Here is an 8,319-nt window from a genome sequence, read left to right as displayed (position 1 = left end):
AACCAAGGGGTCTGGTCACTATTGATACGAACGGTACATTTTAGGTCATTATACAAGGATTGAATCGCAGATAAGAACTGTCCACGGACACCAACACGTTGTAATTTAAACCACAGAAGATGATGTTCAACGGTGTCAAAAGCTTTCTTCATGTCTATAAAGCATACGTAAGTTGACTTTCTTGATATTTTTCTGTCGTTCAGAATAGAATGAAGCGTGTGAATATGTTCTTCGCAACTACGGTTACGGCGGAACCCATTTTGTTCATCACACAGAATTTCGTTATTTTCCAGCCAAGAGCTAAGTCTCGTGTTTAAAATGTAACAATATATCTTACACGGCACGGAAACCAAAGTGATTCCCCTGTAGTTCATAGGATTTCTATCGTCGTCAGATCCTGGTTTTAAAATTGGATTGATGATACCACTATTCCACTGATACGGAACTTTTCCAAGATTAAAGCAGCCACTGATAATTTGATAAAGTAAGTCTATTGCCGCGTCATTCTTCAAAACTTCCGTCGGAATTTCATCTATTCCCGTGGCCTTTCGTAATTTAGCGTTTATTACGGCATTAACGACCTCGTCTCTTGAAATAGGTTGATTTAGCTGCGTAACGTCTATTTCTGTGTTGAAAGTAGATGCATTAAGTTGGCTATTATCTCCACCATTGCGTTGAAATAAATTTTGAAAGTCACTTTTCCATTTATTAAGAACGTCGTTTTTATTCGTATTTACATTTCCATTTGGACCTAATACCGCCATCGTTTACATGTTTTATAAAAGGTACATCTTTCTAAACAGAGAAACCACGCCCCATCGGTCATTAACAGAGAACCCACGCCCCAACAGTCATTATCAAACGGAAACCACGCCCCAACGGTCATTATCAGACGTAAACCACGCCCCACCGGTCCATATCATGTAAAAATTCATTAACGACCGGTTTTCTGGTCCGTATTGTTCTGTTAATGACCGATGGAATTTATTACTGAAGATTAATGAATGTCATGTGACCCCTTTTTATCCAATAAGAGAATCTTATACACAACCGATATGAAATAAATATATTTAACATCAGATCTCACGACAACGTCGTGAAATTAACGTTATCGTGCATTAATTTTATTCTGTATCGGTCCTTTTCTCGTAATAAAGAGAGACATGAAAACATACATTTGTATACAATATTTAATTTAATTTATAAGATTGTTACAATGAAGCAATACATGATTCTCAAGTTTTCAATCCAACTTTAACCAGTAACTGTATATTTAAAATGATACTCCTCTGAAGCACGAGGACAAAATTCGTCACGGAAATTAAACTGAACAAAAGGACGGACTTCATTGTACAGATAACGCCTTCTCTCCTCTGTCAGCCCTGCTGGCTGAATAACTTCTGGAAGTGTCGTGAGCAACTCCGGTAGGTTTGCGCTTTCCTTTAGTAGGACCAGTCTTTTCTCCGGTTGATCAAGAGTTTCTCTCGCAAATACGACTCCTACTTCGTCACTGGTAAATCTGAAGTGATGGAATTTTCCTATACCTCTGAGTGGTTTACAATATTTAGTGAAGAAATTATCCCATCTGTACCACTTTAAGCTGTTTTCGTCATCGTCATTTTCATTGTAAACTTCTGACCTATTGCATTTGGCAGAATTGTCAACAATTTTAACCAGTTGCGATACAGTGTTTACGTCCGACTTTCTAATTTTTGTTTTCAACATGCCGAAACATGCGTCACATAAACATTTTGTGTGCCCAGCAATCATAAAATGCAAATTAATAGTTTTGTGTAAACCCTTTGCGCACCTCCACAACAGATAATGCAAAGTAGTTTTATTTTTGTTTTGTCCCAAGGAATTATCAGCATGAAAATGACACGCCTTTTCACCGTAAGTATTAACATGCAGATAATGGTGGAGCATACTTAAAACAGCATTGGGTCCATGTGTCCTACTTCCATTTTCTCCGATTGTTTGTTGCTCATCAATCAAATAATTAGTTTGCATTGGAAAGTTTTCATCGCAAACTCCAAATATTTGAACCTTTCGAGGTGTTAAAAGTAAAGAGCTCCAACTTGTTGAGACGAATGTGGCAAGTTTACATATTGTGAAAAGTCAAAAGTGTAATGAACATTTTCAAAATTTTTTGAATATGGAGTGTTATACTTTCCTATTGGAGACTCATCACGTGATCTGTGTGTACATAATTTATAATACTCACGCTCCGTCCGCGCAGACTGTATATGGTCAATTAATTTTTTGTGTTGTCACTAATTTCGCGTCTTCTGAAATAGATCCGGAAATATCCTCCCCGTCAACTGAAAGCACGTTTTACACAGATCCGTCTTTGGTTTCATAAATTGAATATGAGGGACACATGCATTCAAAACTTCTTTAAATACGGTTAGTTGAACATATTGGTGTTCTGAGTTAACGCATGAACTAACATATTTGGAGTGTACATATTTCTTGCTCTCGCTACAAGGTAGAAGAATAGGAGGGGTATTGTCAGTTGCCCGAGGCGCAGCCGGGAGAGGGAGACCAAATTCATCAGCATACCGCTTGATAAATTTTATCGTATTTTCAATCACTTCAAATGAATGTCCGTGCTTCGATTTTCTTCCACTAAGACCATGTGATCGAGGGGTTACGCCATTTGCATTTAAGTGCTGTTTTAAACTTTTAAATTCGCTCCTCCCAATGTTATAAGTATTTCTCCATGTGAACTCGCATATCTCAACTCCTTGAAAAAAATATCGGTATCGTTTTCGTTCTCTCTTTCCTCCTCTGAAAACCGAGCCTGTTATTTCTAAGTTTTCTAATTTTGAAAGCAAGTATATGTCACGCTCTGCTTTTGTAAATTCACAAACAGATAACGATACATCATAGGCCTGTTCTTTGAATGTGGAAAGCTTTGTAAAACATTTTTTTGTACAATTACTGTCGTTAGCGAATTGAGCATTTATTCGAAGTCGGGAAGGATCCTATAATTCATCATTTTGATTAAAAGAACATGTATTTTCCGATTGATCTTGAATGACGGAAGTGGAATAAAATTTCCGGGTCCTAGCTTGAATTGTGTCACATGTATTTTCAATATCAGATTCGTCATTTTCAATATCGGAATCGCTGTTATCAGACACATTCAGTTCATTATTGCTTGATGCCAAAACCTCTGGTATTGACCCTATGTATTGTTCAAAATAGGCAACTGCTTCATTTTCTAGTTCTTCGCATCCTATGTTATTGAACCAGTCCATTTCAGAAACTTACTACAACATTAAAAAGGAATGAAATTAAAGACAAATTGAACCAGGAGAATTTTTCTATACGACTGGTTGTCGCGCTTTGCGCCATTAGAGTTCACCAGTGATCAAAATCTCAAATACTATCTATTTAAATTATAGTAGTTCAAATTTCAAAATAAACGGGGTTTTTAGATGAAATTTTGGTTTATTATTGATTAATCCGACATCACAGTTTACATCTTTCAAAATTGTTACCTTAATCACGCAGACGGACGGACGGACGCAAGATTGTAAGATCTACGGATGCATAGATCGGGAATTTTATTGCCCGAATACTAATTTTAAAGTTGTCGGGATATGAAAAAGGGAGGTTTAAAAGGTTTTATTTTGAAAGTTATTAGTTTTCGAAATACATGTACACATGTATTATGCAAATGTTTAACTCTTTCTTTCAATTCTAAATAGAAATGTCATTGAACATAAATGACACGCAAAACATTTCTAAATTTCTGAATAGATAAGAACAGATAAATTGCACGCAAATAGTACAAAAAATCCATTATACATGTATATGAATGCCAATACATGTATATACTTTAATTTAAAATGGGGTTTGTCATAGACACAAAATTATAATGCAGGCTTACATACCTCATATATTGAGCATATTAATAAAGTACAGTCACCAATCCGTTTTGTAGAGTGTATGTCCAGGATGACTTAATCAGTCATTCCCAAGGTTCGTGGTCATTGGGCAAAGACCAGTAAACATTGGTTTAATTCATTTGATTGATATACCTTACTCAACAAAATGAGCAGTAAAATTTTAATTTTATCCAAATCATATGTGTGACTGTCCTGTAAAAAAGAGACTAGTTCAGTTAAGAAGATTTTTTTACTGGACCAAATGTCCAATTGATTTCTGAAAGCCTTGGGAACCACTGGACTTCATATCATTTCAGCAGGCTATTGCGTTAAGCATGTTTAGCTTACTTTCAAATATCTTTTATTCAATGAACATTCAAAACATAAGCATATCTGACTGGACAATTGCAGTCCTGTCACCATATATAAATTCTCCAAATCACAATAACATGTATACATGTCATACATAATATAATGGTAATCAAAGTTAGAAAAATAACATTAACATTTGCCAATTATTGGAAAACTTAGTACATTGACATAGTTGTATCAATATCTAATTGTTGACATCAGCATTCACATGGTGAACTAGCACTTTACAAATAAGACTCCGTATGTTGGTCAAGTATACATTTCTCACTCTGACACATGCTTTCTCATTCTCAATATGCATTAAACTGGCCACTGCCTGGACTTGAACAAAAACAAAAATTATCATCTTCTAGGCATTCATCAGTAATTTCTTATGTTTCCTGGTTTACTGGTTTGTTTTCATATGCATTCAACACACATCAAAACCTTAGGAAATGTACTGGGTGTTATCTTGGTGGATTAATACTAAAATCCAATTGATTAGGAAGCAGCATTTAAATTCGTATGACATCATGGAAAAAGGTATGTCTGAATGGTTGAGATGCCAGCATCCCAAAATAGTTGGATGCCAAAATCCCCTTACTTTGGGATGCCAGCATCCCGATATGTTTGTTGGTATGCCAGCATCCCATACTAATTGGATGCCAAATGATTGGATATCAGCATCCCGATATGTTGGGATGCCAGAATCCCCATATTGGGATGTTAGTTTCCAAAAATGATGTGATGTCATCATACCAATGTGATGGGATGCCTGCATCTAAAAATAGTTGGAAACCAGCATCTAAATGCTGAGGTATTCAATAAATTAAAAGAATTACATCAGCATCTATCAAAGGTGAAGATGCCATTTTAATATTTTTCTTCATTATCTGTAGACACTTTTAAATATGCTATAAACAGAAATAAGAAGTGTTACTTAAACAAAACCATCTCACAATTGTGTAGAATACAACATAATGTGTACTAAAAATTCTAAAGGAGTAGGTCCGATAATGACCGATTTTGGCCCCAAATTTCAGGTTCATCTGACGAAAGATTTTGACCACTTTTCAAACACTTTAGTGTCTATTTCATTTGATTCAATTAATTTATGTGAAATATTTTAACTTATTAAGTCATTAAAAACGCTCCGATTTAAGCTGTAATATGAAAAATCTACCAAATCTGCCGAAAATGTCACTTTTCAGATGGTTTTTGTCCAAAAATGAAAGTGGCTGCATCCGTGTTCATCCTCAACCTTTATATGGGTCATTTTCAAAAATATGTATATTGAATCAGTCAGGGTTGATTTCAAAAATGCAAAGTAATCTTTACATTTAAAACGCATCGTTTCTTGAACGACAGAAAAAAAAATAGAGCGTACTTTTTTTCATGTCTATGCTGTTACCAACCATTTTGATTAATTACACTGACAGTATGGTTGTAAAAAGTGCAATAACGTGTTGGAAACCAAATTCACAATAGAAAACCATAATCACTTCACCAAAAAGAGTAGTTATTTCACAACAGCAATCAAAAACGAAGAAATTTGTCTATCCTGTTATGTCTATCCTGTTACTATGGTTGCTATGGTTACAGTAACAGGATAGACAATTATAGACAAAAATGTTGTTAAATTTTTTATCTTAACATGTAGGTGGAAAACGAATGAAATATTTCATTGTTTGAACTCATCTTAAGGTTATAACGTCTTTATCTTCCCAATTAAGCATTTGCAGGTGCAATACTGATATCGGTAACATTATAGACAAAAAGGTAACAGGATAGACTTTTATATAGTGATATATCAGAAACGTACGTTCCTGTTACCAACGAAATAAAGAGAAAAGTAAATTAACTTATGAGGGATTTACTTGATCTTGGGTTTATTTGAAAGGGTGAAAAAAGGCCGAACAATATAAATTGCTATCTAAGACTTACATTACTGGTAGTAATTTTTACAACCTTTGAAAACCAATTTTTAGAGCCATTTTTCAGTACAACCTAGAAAATTGGCAAATAATCTATTATTTTACAGAATGAATATATATAGAAGTTTTTTCTCTTGAAAACCATCTAATTGGTAACGTAAAACAAGCTTAACATTTTATCTAAACCTTTTCTTAATAACCCAAAATTTCTTTTGAAAATGGTAACAGGATAGACAAAATACTGTACCACCGAACAAAAAATGTTTCAAGACATTCTTGTATGACATCATTAAGATTGCATCTTTTTATATGTTGTTCTTAAAGTACTGTTTGTTTTGATTTGCCTATGTAGAGGGTTGTTTGAATAAGTAACTTTTAATAAATTTTTCAATTTCAAAATTCTACATTTTTTGAAAATGACCCATATATGTTATGTATTATCATCAAATACAACTTATACATTTCAATATTTAGGATGAACACGAATGTGGCCACTTTCGTTTTACACGGAAACCGTCTAAAATTTAACTAAATAGCTAGAATTGTGAAGATTTCAGTAATTTAGCATGACTTAATGGTGCTAGTACCCGATACATGTGCATTATATTGTCAAAAACAGCCCATATTTATGTAGCAGAAGCATTCTACTGTCCAATAAATAACTAAGTTTACATTTTAACAATTTTGTAAAACTGCTATATTTTGGGGCCAAAAAGGGGTCTTACTGGACCTACTCCTTTGTCATATAATTATGTTATAGCATATGAGAATTACATTTTTTTGTTGAGAACCCATTTTCTTTAATCCTAAGGCATCCCTAAATACGAAAACCATTGATATTTGTTAATTTGCACAAGAAAACGTAAAAATGAAGAGAAAAAATAAATTTCCAATATCGTGTAATCATATCCCTCTTAATGTAGCAATAAATCAGGACACTATTCGAAAGGGGTTTTATGTTAAATTGATTTGAAATGGCGCTATGGGAATACATGCATTGCGTACAAACCTCAATTTATGAGTCCACAGTACGTAAGTACTTTTATTAGTGTTTTTTTCACTACATATCTTCACTTTACCATGAACTAGGAAAATTTGTTGGTGTTGAAAACCTCCCGAACGAGATTCTACGAAATGAAAATTTAGTCATCGTATTATCTAATTTGTGTTTTTTTTCGTGGAATGGTACCAAAATCAGGGTGTGAAAGCATAGTTTGTCAAATATTGAAAACTGGCAAAGACTACCGTGATCCGTATGGGTATATGAGTATCAACTTGATGTCAACGGCAGCTAAATTATTCCACTCAATTCTGAACAAGAGACTAGTGAACTATCTAGAGCAAGAAATTAAGCATTCTCTGCGAGGAGCAAAACGGTTTTCGTAAAATTCCGTCCACATTTACACATTGTGTACGATTCTTCGAAACAGAAAAACACTAAAACTCGACACTTTTCTCGTCTTTGTAGAATTATTGAAGGCTTTCGGTTCTGTGGATTACTGTGGCATAAGCTGAGAACTGTTAGAATTTACGGAAGAATGACAAGGTGTCCCACAGTTTACTCATCCATAAACTACACCATGATGGCATTCGAAGTAAAATAAACAAATGGATAAAGAAATTTCTCACCAACAGAACCCAAGTAGAAGTTGTTAAAGGCGGAACATCTGACAAAGTGAAAATAGAATCCGCGTTACCCCCAGGGATCAGTATTAGGACCCAGTCTCTTTCTTTTTTACATTAACGAACTACCAGAAGGCCTACACTACACAGTGATACTGTTTGTGGACGATACTGGGGTCTATTTGACCATTCCCTCAGACAGCAACTGCCATAAACTCCAAGAAGACCTGGACAAACTGGCAAAATGGGAAATATTTGGAAAATGGAGTTCCATCTTGAAAAATACAGCGTCTTCACAGTCACAAAAAAGAAAAACCCAATCAAGTGGGATAAACTCCACGGCCATACTCTGGGGCATGAAACATGGAATCAATACCTAGGCTGCACCATTGCAAATGATTTAGATTGGGGATAACACATAAAAAACATCACAGGAAAAGCCAGCCGAAGCCTTGGTTTCTTGCGTCGAAATCTCCACATACGCTCAAAATCCATCAAAGAGCATACCTATAAAA

At 34.8% G+C, this 8,319-nt stretch overlaps 1 pseudogene; it reads right to left on the bottom strand.

The window, feature by feature from the left end:
* Positions 1-1,254: 1,254 nt before the first annotated feature.
* Positions 1,255-5,119, bottom strand: LOC134701743 (uncharacterized; annotated as a pseudogene).
* Between the last annotated feature and the right edge of the window lie 3,200 nt (positions 5,120-8,319).

Source organism: Mytilus trossulus, unplaced genomic scaffold (genome assembly GCF_036588685.1).
Source record: "Mytilus trossulus isolate FHL-02 unplaced genomic scaffold, PNRI_Mtr1.1.1.hap1 h1tg000262l__unscaffolded, whole genome shotgun sequence".
Lineage (NCBI taxonomy): Eukaryota > Metazoa > Mollusca > Bivalvia > Mytilida > Mytilidae > Mytilus > Mytilus trossulus.
The sequence above is the reverse complement of the archived record's forward strand: the minus strand, read 5'-3'. Positions and strand labels throughout refer to the sequence as shown.